This window comes from Pseudopipra pipra, chromosome 14, assembly GCF_036250125.1.
Source record: "Pseudopipra pipra isolate bDixPip1 chromosome 14, bDixPip1.hap1, whole genome shotgun sequence".
Lineage (NCBI taxonomy): Eukaryota > Metazoa > Chordata > Aves > Passeriformes > Pipridae > Pseudopipra > Pseudopipra pipra.
Genome location: NC_087562.1, coordinates 8895037 through 8908430, shown reverse-complemented (window position 1 = coordinate 8908430; position 13394 = coordinate 8895037). Strand labels below are relative to the sequence as shown.

Genomic DNA, 13394 nt, shown 5'->3' with positions numbered 1-13394 from the left:
CTCCAGGAGCACAGGCCTATTGTTCCAAGGACACGGCTTTTGTGAGCGGGGCAGCACAGCCAGGCTGGAGCAGCCTGCTCTGAGGAGGAGAAGGAGGAGGAGGAGGAGGGAAGCCCTTGCACAAGCACACCCTGCACCGCAGCCACTGCTTCACACCCTCGCATTAGATGTTTGCTGAAAATACACGGTGCACACATGTGGCACTTTTTTCCAAACATGTCATTACTGGGAATGATTAAGGGCTTCGTTGCTTCCCAGTGCAAGGTCTCGGCTCCGACTGCTGACTGATGGTTGAATTCCCCCATACACCTCGCAACGTGATTTTAGCACGAGGACCGGGGGAAAAAATGTACTTTATTAAATGTTTTTCACACGCGGAATATTTAGGAAGGGTCAAATTTATTTTTGCAATTGGCAAAAGCAAATTTGCTCCTAAGCTGAACCGTCGCGAGTCGTGTTTCATCCCGGAATACACTTTTATGGAGAAGTTATAAAGCCCTGAAATATGTGTTGTCTCTCAGAAATGCTGGGATGCTCCATCACGGGGAGCCGAGCGTGGGTCCGGGCGGTCCCTCCGTGTGCGTGGGGAGCGAGGGAGCGGCGGGGCCAAGGCAGACAATGGGAGCTGGAGGCAAGGAAGGAGGTAGAGGGGGGTCTGCCTGAGCCCCCCCGTCCAGGAAAGCAGGTCACTCCTTATCAACTGGGTAAGCAAACGCCAAAACAAAGCGTGGGGCTGGATTTTGACGAGCCAGACAAGCTTTCTTATAAAAAATAATTTCCCTGCCTTTGTTTCTCCTCTTCTCCTTCAAAGCAAGGGGGAGAGCAGGCTGCTGTGTTCATGCCGGCTTTCCTAGGGACAAAACGTGATTTTTAAGAATCTGCCCCCCAAGAATAAGTTACTTGTCCTCCCCTCCCTAAAAAAAAAAAGAAAAAAAAATCTTTGACAAGACTCAAAGGGTCCCTGAAATAAAGAAGAAAGAAAAACATCCAAAACATTAGACACAGAAACATTATATTTCAATATTATCATATGAATTAAATGTAATCCTTGAAGCGACTCGTCCCAGGGGTCACATATTAGGCCATTTTTTTCTTTTTTTTTTTATTTAATAGAGGTCACCCAGGCTGAAAAGCAGAACCCAAATGAAAAGCATCTTCAATGTGGTTATAACACGAGCTGGACGAGGTCAGGCAGTGTCTTGTATGGCCTCATAAAAAATACATAACCAGACAGCCTAATAGTATTTCTTTGCATTCATTTTTGGATGGGAACTGGCGGGTGGGGGAGGGGGCTGGGAGAGGGCCACAACCGCGGGTGCATTTCCATAATGGGCAGCTTCTCCTACGTTCCAGTTAGGAAAAAAAGGAACATTCATTTTAACACATCCCTGGGTTAGCTTTAAAAAAACATCCTACAGACAATTCCTATGGCCCCTAAAAGGTGAGGGAGGGGTTTAGCATCGCCCCCTCACACACAGAAACACACGTGTTCATTTTGGGCACATTACCATCATGTTTAATTGAGAGTGCAACCACCTTGGTCTTGCTTTCATCAACAATGGCTTATGGATGTTGTTATTTGTCCATACACACACCCAGGCTGATTAATTTGAATTATTTCCCTTCTGAAGAGAAGCAGAGGAACACCTCATTCTGAGATGTCCCTTTATCTGCGCTCAGTGGGGAGGGGTCCGCCCAGCACCAGGATTTACACAGGTCTTGGGTGGGAGAGGGGGCAAGAGAAAGGCAAAGCGTAAAAGGCGAGGAGGGGTGTGTGTAAATAAAAATAACCAGTGCTAAAAATGCCGGGTGAGAAGAGAATCTCTAAATCTCGGCTCCCTTCCCCCTCCCCAAATGCCGCCTGGAGCCGGGTGACCCTGCGGGGAGCGGAGCCGCAGAGGTGACCCGATGCTAACCAGCCTGTTAGAACTAATAAGGTGTGCGCCTAAGCCAGGGGCTGACACTGGGGCATTGTGGAAATAACTCTCCTTGTTATTGCCCATCCTCAGCTTGAAATTTACTGCTCCTTTGCATTATTAAAGAGACAGCTTGCGTGCGCGATGGGGGAGAGGCTGGGCAGGAGGAAGAGCCGCACACGCTTTTTTAATGGTATGTTTGTGCTCTCTCTAGTCTTTAGATTCAGATTCGGAGCATTAAAGCATGCTGGGTTAATAGGTTGCTATTTATTATTTGAATAAAATCTCGTTCATAAAAATAAAAAAATTTCCTTTTTCCCTCCATGGCAAATGGTCAGAAAATGGGAAACATGTGAAACGTCTCCGAGAAGGTCAGGCCGAGGCCTTGTGGGACAAACCCGGCCCCAAACGTTTCCAATAGCACTGCTCTGCATTTACATCAGATGTGAGCAGAGCTGAAAACATCCCAACATGGTGGATAACACGGACTGCAAGATGGAAACACAAAGGCACCCGCTGCAGTGTGGGTCCATCCCCAGCAGGGCCATGGGAAGGGTGTCAGAACACACGGAATCATTGGGGGATTCCGCATTCCGTAAATACGGAGCTGTTTGGCATCAGCAGCTGTAGCGAAAGGCAGAACTCAAAGATGGACATGAGAGGAAGAATCTGGTGTTTGTCTCCATCCCTGCTCCCACAACTCCCCTTCCCCCTCCTCCAGCACCCATGCTCCACCCGCTCAGTTGATTCCCTCAACATTCCCAGGATAACGGGAGGAATTCCCCAGAGTGGTTCCTGCCAGGTTCCTGCCGAGGAGGCAGAACATCAATTCCACCATGTACATTTGACCCTGAGAGATCAGATTTTACAGAAACTGAGCTGAGCTACTCTTTGAGATGCTTTTGCCATCTCTGAGCCAGTTTTTATGGACAGGCATTTTCAACTTGATCCTTGAGGGGCTGGAGAGCCTGTTTGGTGCTGGCCAGGGGCACGGGCAGAGCACACAGCTGCCAGGGGAGCCCCCCAAGAATTAGGACTCAAGTATTATTAATTTTCTGCAGAAAAGCAGCTGAGTGCACGTGGGAGACATCACTGAGAATGGGGATCAATGATAAATAACATCCTCAAGGTAAATACAGAACAGGATTGAGCCATTCATGGCAACTGGCCGAGCCAAGGGCAGCTTCCGACCGGGCTGAGCCAAGGGGGTGGGTGGTTTATTGTCAGGGATTCCATGGAATCAGCTACTGGAGGGATTTGAGAGAATTCTTAAGAGCACATGAGAGCCACAGCAATTCTTGAGCTGTCCAAGGCAACCGGTTTTCCTGCATGTTCAGAGACAACCCATTCTTCTGAAAGGTTAATGTGGGCAGCTGCTGGGAAGACCTGGGATGACAGCAGGAATCAATGATGGAAATGTGATGAAATACATATAACTGCCATCACACACTGAAAGAGTGTAAATATATATACACACACACACACATATATATATATATGGTCCTGAACATTCAGGGACCAGAGAGCAGTTCTGAAAGCAGGGTGGGGTTTGAAATGAGACCCAGAGCAAACATGAACATGTGGTAGAGCCAGGCTGGGCACCAGGAGGAAGATGTAGCGTCTTTCTCAGCTTGTGCTCTCGGAGAGCTGGTGATCCCACAGCACCTCTGAACAGGTCCCAGTCTGAACATGTCCATCCCTTCTGTTCCAAACCACCCTCCCCCAAGCACAGAACCAGTGAGAGTCAATGTGACACCAGTGCACAGAGGAGGCTGAAACACTAAACGTCGCCGTACATTTGTGGGAACAAATTACAGACAAAAAGCTCAAGAACAAGGGGTAACTGCCAGCTAAGGCAAGGAAACGAGATCCAGGCTGATAGTGCCAAATATAAACAAGGAATTAAAACTGATACCTGGAGAAGAGACAAACCAGAAGCCTCACTGCCCCCTCTCAGTTATTCCCTTCCTGGCATCCTGGTTTTGTGAGTCAACAGAAGCAGCCAAATGAGTCCTATCGGCATCTGAATGTACAGATACTACCAAATCCTCTGTGCCCCAAGGATAAAGTAACTTTTATCAACACACTGTTAAATGGCTGGATTTGCCTACATTGTATTTCATCATTTTTGCATATGCACATTTTTAATCCTATCCCCCCTAAAAGGAGTAATAACAGCAAGAAACGTGATGCTCCATATTTTAGTTGGAATATCGAAACGTTTTAGAGTAAAATCAAAGGTGTGAAGACTCAGAGGACTGTGTTAAGCAGCTCTTTTGCTCAGCCTTCAGGTGGTAAAGCTTAAGTAACGAGTGTATTAGAACCGTGACAACACTCCACTGGATTTAAAAATACAATTTTCAGAACTGATTGCCAAACTCTGATCTCAGGAGCATGCCCATTTTTTTCAGTCCTACCAGCTGATCCCACAGAAAGTACTATTTCTCCTTATAAAACCAGGCAAAGTCAGGCAGCCAGAGAGGAGTGGTTTGATTGGAGGGTTTCTAATCCTCTGCAGCTCTCACAGTAACATCGTCGTGAACGGACATCAAAACCACAATTATAAAACAACAGCCCAAATTATTCCTTACATAATGGGCTGTATCAGTTCCCCCATAAAGCCTAGCAGTGTTTACCTGCCTCATGTTTCATTCTGCACCTCTTCTTTAAACTTTTCAAGGATTCTCTTGCCATTTTGGCTTCTCTGAATAACACAGAATCCCAGAATGGTTTAGGTTGGAAGGGACCGTAAAGGTCATCTCATTCCATCCCCTGCCATGAGCCAGGGACACCTTCCACTATCCCAGGTTGCTCCAAGCCCTGTCCAACCTGGCCTTGAACACTCCCAGGGATGGGGCAGCCGCAGCTTCTCTGGGCAACCTGTGCCAGGGCCTCACACCATCCTCCCAGGGAAGGATTCCTTCCCAATATCTAATCTAAATCTACCCTCCTGCAGCTTAAAGCCATTCCCTTCACATGTTATTAATCTAAAATCTGGTTCTCCTACCTTTCTGGTCTCTAACACACTTGCAGTTGTTGGCTGAGAGGCCACATTGTCCATGTGGATTTGCACTGGACAGAGAGAAGGTGGATTCTGCTCAGAGTATCAGCACATTCAGAATAAACACATTCTCATTCTTAAGTTTCCAATTCCGTGGATGTGCCCATCGGCAGAGCACAGTCAGGCCAAGACCACACCAAACAGGAGGCCGTGACCCCACACTCCTGTGCCGCCCTGCACCCCCACAGCGCTTCTGCCGGAACCCAGTTCTGCCCTCCCCTGCTCCCCAAATATCCCAGTAACCCACAACCACGTAAAACAGCTTCCAAGTACCAGAAAATCCTGTAACTTTGTTATATCCATAACAAACATACAGGTGCATTTTAAGGCATTCTTCTGGGAATCAGAATACCTGAATGTTTGTACAGGACAGGAGTCACCTGCGCAATTTTCCAAGTTTATTTTCGCAGTTATTAAAAAACAGCTCACAAAGCTTTTAGCATCCAAACTCTAATACCTAAATATATGAAGCCTCTGCATGTGTCCTATGAAAAGTTCTGAAGGGGCTTTGGTTTTTCGTTGGTTCTGCTTTTAGTGCAGAACTGTTACAAAAGACCAAGGTCCCCATGGTGAAGGTGTGGTCCTGCCCCTGGACACGCCACCAGCTGCCTCCTGGGCTGCGGATGGTTCCTTAATCCTTCTGCAGTGTGAGGACAGTAATTCTGCTCTTCCATGACTCATCTGCTTTAGCTATTTAAACTAAAACTCCACAAGACAGGGAGTGAAATTTTAGCTCCTCACACCCTGGTGAGTTTGGCTCACTCCTCAATCAACACAAAGGGGCGGTTAAACGAGTTCAGGTGTCTGTGTGGTGAAATCCTGATCTGGGCTGTGGTCTCTCAATGCTTTTAGAGTGCTAAGAATAAGAATGTGGCGGCATATCCAAGACTACACTGCAGCCACAGAAATGTAAGGGCTCCGTTTTCAGTCATCTGAACGCTGCCAAAACCATCTACCCAGAAAAACACACCCCGGCAGCATTCCAGGCTGGGGGATCGGGAAACGCTTCCTCGTGTCCACTTACAGCCAGAGGTACTGCACTGGTGTGGAAACCACAGAGCAGGAAAGCAGAGAGCACACCTGGGATTTCAACCTGCAGAGAGCTGAGTTAGAAGTGAGAGCTGCAGAGAAGCTGCCCCGGAGGGAAGCCAAGGTCTTTAAGTGAGGGAGGAGGGAACGGGGGAGCCCTGGGGTGAGGGAGGAGGGAACGGGGGAGCCCTTGGGTATTTCAGTGCCCGCACAGCCTGGGCAGGGAGGATCCTCCGGCTCACAGGAGGCTCCTACGGGAGCAGCTGGCAGTTCTCCATGGAATAGAGAAGGTCCTGGAGAAGATCTAGGTCCCACCAAAGGAAGCCTATGGATCATTGAATAAATCACTAAATCTGGCTACAATTGAGAGTGATGTGGAAGAACACACTGAAATTCCCTGTGATGAGATTTGCTCCTTTTTAGGCTTTTTCCAGGAAGATATTTGTTGTTAGGGGAAAATGAAAAATATTCAGTTTTTTTTGCTAAGGTCATCCTACAACTCTAAGCTGCTGTAAGCATAAAAATCTGGTTTCTGAACCTTAAAAAAATTAAAATTTCAACCCCCATAAATGGGTCAATTAATGCAGAATAACAACATTGATTTTTTTGATGCTGTTGCTTAAGAATTTAGGAATCATGTTGCAATTTAACTATTAAGAGAGGGAGTGAGTGTGCTAATGTTTTAAAATCACTTTAAGATCTAAAATATTCTACATCATCTTGATATTAATGTTATTCCGTTTTCCTAAAGGATGGGGGTGTGGCTCTGCACTGTAAAAGGTGCAGAATAATTCTCATTGGATTTCTTTAACAAGTTGAGGCTCCATTAATAAAAATAAAGGCATGAACTTAAAACATACCCAGTTGTAACTCCCCAAATGCCTTTAATTTGGAATAAGGACGTCTTTATTTTATTTAGTTTAGTGGTTTTTAAAGTTAGGACCAAGAAACCGCTGCCCAGTAATGGAATTCCTTCGAGTCACCTTGCACAACCACACAGAGCTGACTCATTCATAAATTTTACTGTTTAATGGAATTCTAGAGACTAAAGTTAAGGAACCAGTGGTTTGGAGAAGTTAAACTAAGCCAAAAAAGCCAATTATTCTGGATTGAGTGATCCATGAGTAGAACTGTACTGGTACAGGAGGTGCAACCTTCCTGTGTAAACAGATCCTGAACAGCTCGAGTCCTCCTGAAGCTCAATGGCACTTGTGTTCCTAAATCAGATGCTTTTGGAACATTCATCCTTTTAAAAGATTAAAAAAAAATAGAGAAATAAAAGACTGTAAAAATATCTGGGTGAAAATTTGGAGTCTGAAGCCATGAAACTGAACTTACATCCTTCTGTTTCCAGCTTGTTCCCCGCCTCCCCCTGCCTGCCCAGGGCCTGCACATATATCACACAGGGAATAAACAAAATCCCAGGGGGATCAAGAGAGGCATTGTGAGAACAGACAGTCCATTAAACATTATCTGCAACTCTTGTCCCCCATCTTTAAACCAGAGAGCACAAACCCCATTCCCTTTACCAGCAGCTCACTCGTGAAGGTGCCAGCTGACAAGTCTCATGCACTATGAAAGAGATGTTCCTACAGACTCCAGGATTATTCCTGGAATTGTAAATACAGAGGGGTGTTGGCACCGCAACTTTAACAAAAACACAAACTATACACACAGCGCAGACGTTCTGCTGCACAGTTTAGATTTAAGCTACAACCTGGTGGCATCAGGAGAAGGCAGTTTTTATACAGAGACATGAAAACATATACAAAGAACATGTGCTCCAAAATAACCCAGCGCTGGGCCCAGCCCACCCCTGGCCGATGGTTTGTGTTCGTTAAGTGAAACAGGATCAGCCCAGCTCAGCTGCTCCTCAGTGAACTCCTCGGCCGTGGATCTGAGAACTGGGACGGCTCACACGGGGTTCCTGGGACTGCCACCTCTGGATCCGCATCCAAGACCTCAGTTTGAAAGTGGGGATCTTGGAGGAGGAACAGCTCAACTGGCTCCAGTTAATTATAACTTAAGAGATGTTTTTCTTTCAGAAGAATTCAAAACCTCCGCTGGTTTTCAGCGGAACTGTGGGTTTTGCCAGGTGAGCTGAACTCGTCTCTCCGTCGATCACAACTCTGTTTGTGATTCCGACCCCACCATCACCATCAGCTTTGCTCTCTGCAATGCCCCTGAGAAGGAATTATCCCAAATGTCACCACTGCTCTACTTGATATTGCCAGCTCAGTGTCTCTGCAGGCAGCAAAAACAGCTGGACTCTCAAATACGATTTGAATTAATGAAATTTAATTATTTGAATTAGAATTATTCTCTTTACATTTTTATACTCTGTGTTTCATTGTTAAATTCAGATTGGAAAATACAGTTTCCTTTGCGAGTTCTATACCCTCCTTTTCTACCCTAAATTTGGGATAGGCCATTTAGAAAGGAGAATGAGTTTTTACAGAAGGCACAAAGAGTAAAGGGAATATGGGTTTAGCACCAAATAACTCCCATCTGGAAGTCTGAAGCCAGGGCTTCAGGAACTTCCACCTTTTATTTAACCTGCTTATGCTGATTACAGTTCCAAAGTACACAGACATGGTACTTTTTAAAGCTACAAAAAGCATTGAAAACTGATCATAAGAAAGGATTTATGGGTTCTCCTCTCACTCCAGGCCCTTGCCCAAAGTCCCTCTCTGGCTTGTTCTTTACTGTGGGAAAACAAAGACCTGGTGGTGAAGTAAAGTTGGAAGACGGCTCAAATGAGAATCCAAGGACACATTTCTTATCACAAAGGTGATTAATCTCTGGGAAATGTTAGGGGAGGAAGGCTTGATTCTCCATGTGACAATTTCAATCCCAAATTGAGGCCACTCTTGAGCGGAAGTCTCAATATCTACTTTTGGACTAGAAAAATTAGTAATTAAGAAAAACTCCAAGGATAGAGAGTTCATGCAGCCCAAGACCTCCTGGCTTTAAATTCTATGGGGGGAGGGAAAGAAAAAAGAAAAAGAACCAATCCCAAAAATACTGTCAGAGCAGCCTCATCAAGTCAAAACAAAGCATTCCCGTGACCACACGCTCTGCAGCGCTCAGGGTACTTCTTTTCCCTTTTTCTTGGCACTTAAGTACCACTGGCCAGAAATACAGGGTCTGGAGTGTTCACCTGCCATCTGAAGGGTGAAGCAAGACTTTTAAATGTTTTCTTTGAAGCACAATTTACAGTGAGGATTTGGGCTGAAACCGCATCTGTATGCCGAAGGGGGGATGAAAGGCCAGCAGGGAAAAAGCCATAGAAACACCACGGTAATATCCCAAACTCAATAATCAGTTGTCTCCAAACGGAGAAGGGTGTGGGCACAGGGAGCACGAGGCACGTTTCCTACCCCAAGGCTCGTCAGGAAAATCAGGGACACAACACGGAACGCAGAGCTCGCTGTGGGTGTTCTGCCTTCCCAGAAGACCCAGCTCAGCCCGGGGGTTGTCCCTGCCCATGTCCTCCCCACTGGTGCCCTGCAGCACTGAGTGGCACCAGCAGCATTCCCACCAAGTCCGATGGCCTTGGCATTGCCAGCCTTTGGCAGTGGGACAGGACGGCCCCTCACCCAGTGAGCACCTGCCACCAGGCAGCTTTTCCATCCCCTGCACCCCGGAATGCCAGGAATGAAAGCGCCCAGGTTTGAATTCATTTTCATCCTTATCAGCTCAGAAGGAAGCAGAGAAAAGAGCCTCGCTGAGAAGCTTTGTGCTCGCAGCCACCGTGCGGGTTGGGTGAGGACATGCTGGGAACGTCTGCTGAAATATCTCTTTTTAAATGAGGGAAAAAAGGTGGGGGGCTTTGAAAACAGGTTTAGTGTCCCAATGAAAGCATGACAGCAACAATTTATAATTTCCTGCTGCCCAGTGCTCTCCATATTTCTCCCTCGCTGCGCATCCCTCCTCTCCCTCTCCCCCCACGTCCATCCTCCATTTCCCGATAACTCCATCCCGCCTCCCGTGAAATGGTGGCGAGCGCAGGGAAGGGAGGAAGAGAGGGAGGAAGGAAGGGGCTCCGACGGGGAGGGCAGGGGAAAGGGAGAGATTGAGAGAGCCAGAGAGAATGTCAAAGCTCAAGTCTGGCATTTGCCTATTTAAATTCAATCACGCAGCCCTCGCCGGGCTGGAAATGGATGGCCTGCGTTATGAATTTCTGATCAGACGGCTGATAGGTTATGAGCGGGGACGTAATCCCATTGAGGAAGGCTTTTTTCCCAAGCAAGGGCAAGCAATAACTGCCCTTCCGAGATGGCTCTTTGCTTTGCCCTTTTTATAATTTTTTTTCCTTTTCTTTAAAAAAAAAAAAAAAAAAAAAAAACAAGTCCAAATAAGCATTTTTATGATGATAAATGTGTAATAATGATTCATTCTGCCTGCGTCTGAAATGGGAGATGCCTTGGTGGAGCAGACATGCGCTCAAAATAAACTGCCATATTTTTTCTTTTTTAAACCTAATTAGAATTCTCTCCTTCGCTCAGCTCATTTTGTACCAACACTAGTGATCTAAAAAGAAAGTGAAAGGAATGAACACATGCATTGAGACCGGTATTTTTAATACCCTGCAGGGTTTTTAATGTTTTATAGTTTGCCTTTTTTAACATGATGTGTTTACATAAAAGGATACAAAAAAATTTTTTCTTCAAATGGCAAGAACTGCTGGCACACAGTGGGACAAGCCAGAAATTAGTGTAGAAGCTGATGTTTTCTTACACCTACCATGTGACATCATCGTGTTATAGCGAGTTAATCAGAAGAGCTGAGGGCATCGGCGGGTTTGCAGTGCCACACTCAGCAGTGAGGGAGAGCACGTGCTGCTGTGGTGGTGCCAGCCTGGGGCCTCTAAGGCTTCACACAGCCTTTGTACTCTCCAAAAGCACAAAACAAGGTGTTTGCTGCTTAAAATCAGGATCTATGTGCTGAAACAAGACTTGTCCCAGTCTGCGAGGACTGGAACCAGTCCTGGGGAGAAGGACCTTGGGCCAGGGCTGAGCTAACAGGGATCACACTGAGGGCTGAAGCTTCTGGAAATAATCTAAAGGTATAAAATACTGTCTGAGGGCAGAGGGGAGAGAGGGAAGAGCAGAGAAACATCTCAGTGTTGGTGCCAAATAGGAACTTGCTCTTGGAGCTGCATCTCTGAATGAATTTTGAAGTGCAAGGAAAATGGAATCATGGAATGATGGAATGGTTTGGGTGGGAAGGGACCTTAAAGCTCATCTGGTTCCACCCTCTGCCATGGCAGGGACACCTTCCAGTAGATAAGGTTGCTACAAGCACCATCCAACCTGGCCTTGGAGACTTCCAGGGATGGGACAGTCACAGCTTTTCTGGGCAGAAAGTCCCCTGAGAGCTGGGATTTAGGAACCACCTCCCAGGCAGAAGCTGCACACAACTTTAGTCTCACAAATGCAACCCCTTCAGCAGAGCCAGGCTACCAAAGTACAGACTTTTCATGTTTTTCCTCATTGTGATCAAATGCTGGATCATCAGCTAAAAAAAGGAGCGTTGTGGGGAATGTCTCAGGTGTGCTGGGCCAAAGCACCACTTCCTGCCATGAGCCAACAGCCCACGGTGCCACCCGGGAAGGACGGCACGGGCCGAGGGGGGGAGGCTCTGACAGCTCCTGACACAACAGCTCCTGACACAACGGCCTGCTTTTCTCTTTTACATTAGTACATTAAGTTCAGTTTGCCTATGCTGAATTGCCAAATTCTATGCACGAAGAGAAAATTGTAAAAAAGTTATTTTTTTCCCTTCTGACAACACCGTAACTGCAGAATTTCTGAATTGCTGCATACCCAAAAGAAAGGTCCCAGGAAACCTCTGCACTGTAAAGGGGTGTTTTTCCTGAGGAACACAAAAAGCTGACGATCCAAGTGGTTTCTTGCTCTCACATGCCTCAAACAGTTAATTTTGCTCAGTATCCTCACACAAATGGGCCAGAAACCTACAGCTGATAATTATGAAATAGTGTGGCCACTGGGGAGTTCCCTCCCCATCACCATTGGTTAGGGATCATCTTATGTCCTGGAGCACTCAAATTTTGATTATTTAATTGAAATTACATATATTAGCATGGGTGTTCTCATTAGCCATAAAATAAAACATCTAATATTTTCCATCTTGTTGCATCAACATCTGGTGGCGATGAACTCCGAGGGCTGCGAGCCCAGAATGTGAAAATATCACTGTTTAAATTTGTCACCTCTCAGTGTCACTGCCTGGATTCTTGCATTAGGAAAAAGGAAAACCAAAAGGAAGGGGTGGGAATGAAGAACTGCTTATTTGCCTTCTTTATCTCCTTTTATATCATATGCAGAATAAAAAATTTGCTTTAACTGAGGTGGAATTGTCAATTATCCAGCATATCACAGAATTTATTTTCAATTAAAGTTTTTAACTATCTTCCATTACCAGATCTTAAACCCCAGTGTTGATATTCTCCTTCAGTTCCCAGGACTGATGAGTTCCCAACGACCAAGTAAAACTCCAGAAAGATTATTTTTTTTATTATCTGTGTTCTAATCAAATATGGGAATTCCTAAGCTGGTGATTACAGCAGTGCCACTTGTATTTGCAATCTCTGCTTTCCATGTTTATTTGAAAAATCAAAAATAGAGTATAGCTAAAGAAGGAACCTACAATAATAAAGCATCTTCTCGCAAAAAGCTTTGAGTGGTTTCTCTAACTTATCATTAAATTTAAACTCATTTTTCCTGGATTTCACTTCTGCAGTTAATAACTTTTATACAGCCATCCTATAATTACATTAACAAAAAAGTAAATTTCCCCTATTTCTCACCACATTACCGGTATCAGAGCGTTAATGGCAAATTAACCAGTAATCCTGCAAATTAAGTCAACTCATCTTCCACTGATAGGGCAGGAATTTGCAATTTAGGCGGGTTGGGAGTTTTCAGTGGTTTTTTAACTATTATCAAGCTTCTGCTTTTCCCAGTGTACCAGTAAAACCCACACAGGAGCCATTCCCACGTTCTAATCACCATTCAGCTCTTTTTATTTGTTTCCTGGAGTACAGCAAACAAGGCAGTGCTCCAGGGGAGAGCGGACCGAGCCACTGTGGACACTGGGATTGTCAGGGCGAGGTGGTGACACACCGAGGACAGTTGCTGACCATGCGCAGAGCCAGCACAGCACAGGCTGCTCTGGCCAGGATGGCTGGTAAGTGTTTTTCTCTTACATCACCCTAGGCAGTGCACACCCTCAGTGCCTCAGTCATGTCCATCCCACGTTATCCTCAAACTCAGGTGCCATGGAACATACCAGTGGAAGAACCACCTCCACCAGACTCTTCAGTCCCGGGCAACCACATCAAAGCCATTAGTGCAGGAGAGCTT

The 13394-nt window shown here is 45.9% G+C and overlaps 1 protein-coding gene across 17 annotated transcripts in view; it reads right to left on the bottom strand.

Moving 5' to 3' along the window:
• ZFHX3 (zinc finger homeobox 3) overlaps window positions 1-13394 on the bottom strand; it is a 514090-nt gene that overhangs the window by 412136 nt on the left and 88560 nt on the right. The window lies entirely within an intron of this gene.